Below are 528 nucleotides of genomic sequence, written 5' to 3' on the forward strand. Positions count from 1 at the left end.
GAGGCCAAAGATTCCGACGTGCTCGGAGGCGGCAGCCGCTCCGGAAAGGGGCGGGGACTTCCACGGCCCCGCCCCGCGCGATGACGGGTTTGACAGCTCCCCGGGGCCGGGCGCGGTCCCGTCCTCCCCGGCAGGGCCGGCGGGCGCCCGGGCCCCGCTACCCCCTGCGGGCGCACCCCAGCACAGGCCTGGGCTCGGCGCACAGGGGTCCCGGCCCTTTCGGGGCCAGGTGCGGTGTGTCTGCGGGCAATCCCCGCACTCGGGAGGCTGAGACCGCGAGTTTGACACCGGCCTGGGCTACACGGTAACACTGTTTCCAAAAAACCTAAACACACAAAACAACAACAACAACAAAACTACTCCAAACCCAGACGGAAATTCAGAGCCAAGGCCTGCCAGCAGCTGAGGCCTGCAGGGCGTCCAGGGAGGCAGCCCCGGGCACGCTGGACGCTGCAGACGCAGGGAAGGGCCACGCCAGGGTTCATGAATCAGCCAGGCAGGACACCAGCCTGGGTGTTGCTGGGAAAA

This window comes from Dipodomys ordii, unplaced genomic scaffold (genome assembly GCF_000151885.1).
Source record: "Dipodomys ordii isolate 6190 unplaced genomic scaffold, Dord_2.0 Scaffold184, whole genome shotgun sequence".
Classification (NCBI taxonomy): Eukaryota; Metazoa; Chordata; class Mammalia; order Rodentia; family Heteromyidae; genus Dipodomys; species Dipodomys ordii.